Consider the following 1,197-nt stretch of genomic DNA (forward strand, 5'->3'; position numbering starts at 1 on the left):
CTGGACCAATAAATAATATCATGATAAATGGAGAAAATATTGAAGTTGTCAAAGATTTTGTTTGGATCCACAACCAACATTCATGAAACCTGCAGCCAAGAAACTGAATCATTAAGCAAGTTCGCCGCAAAACACCTTTTGTTTGTTTGTTTGTTTGTTTTTGTTTTGTTTTTTCCGGCTCTCACAGGTTCCACTGTATCTTAAACTTGGTTCTTTTTATTAAAAGTAAATAAATACATAGGAGGAGGATTGGGCTGTTGTTTTGCTTTGGGACTCAGTAATAACTTCTGATTTTTCTTTTTAAAGTGATTCTTACACAACCTGGAAACAGGCTACGCTCAAATACGTGTGTTAGTACATTTATTAATCACACCCTCGGGAAGGTTTTATAAGCTTTTTGAACTTCAGAAAGTTTTGAAAATGGTATTTATCTCGCTTTGAAGAAACACTGATCTGGGAATCCATAGTCCTTCAGCATCTGCTTAGCTTCTTTTTTCTTCCGTGAATTCAAGTAAAACTGGATGGAGACTTTTCCTTTAAAGAAACCTGAATGAAATGAATGAAAGGGAGTAAAAGGATGCCAGACTTTCTGGTTCTAGACATAGCGGGCTAAGCCAACATGGTTTGCAGGATGAAATGTCATGTGGTTGAAGCTGTTTCGACTCACAGTGACCCTGTATAGAGTTTCCAAGTAGCAGCTGGCGGGTTTGAACTGCCAATCTTATGGTTCGCAGTTCAGTGCTGATCCTACAGCGTAACCCCAGGAGTCCGAAAGGTGACATACAACTGCTTAAATACACAGCTGAGCATGAGATAGGAAACCAAGCGGGAGCTAGGCCTGAAAGGGGCACCATGCCAGTAGCTGGCATGACTCGGGTGGAAGGGGGTGTGAGGTGCCCAGATTCAGGCCCTGGAAGCTCCACTTCAGTGTCCACCTGGTCAAGGGGTGTGGCCTTCCAGGAGACACACCAGTGCCTCTGCCCTCTGGTGGTGCTGCCATTTGTGTGGGTGCCTCCGAGGTCCCGAGGGGCTGAGGGTCATGGGCACATGCTGATGAGACGCTGTACTGGATTGACTCCCCACAATCAGCCTCTGGGAGCACAGGGAGCATCTCCTCAGGAGCCCCCGAAGGCCGCCAAGTCTCCCTCCGTCCCCTCCTCCTCTGGGCTCCTAACAGCCAGCGGTCCCGAAGCCATC

General features: G+C 46.3%; 1 pseudogene; it reads left to right on the top strand.

The window, feature by feature from the left end:
* The first annotated feature begins 852 nt into the window (after window positions 1–852).
* LOC102824027 overlaps window positions 853–1,197 on the top strand; it is a 71,021-nt pseudogene continuing 70,676 nt past the window's right edge.

Source organism: Chrysochloris asiatica, unplaced genomic scaffold (assembly GCF_000296735.1).
Source record: "Chrysochloris asiatica unplaced genomic scaffold, ChrAsi1.0 scaffold00217, whole genome shotgun sequence".
NCBI lineage: Eukaryota > Metazoa > Chordata > Mammalia > Afrosoricida > Chrysochloridae > Chrysochloris > Chrysochloris asiatica.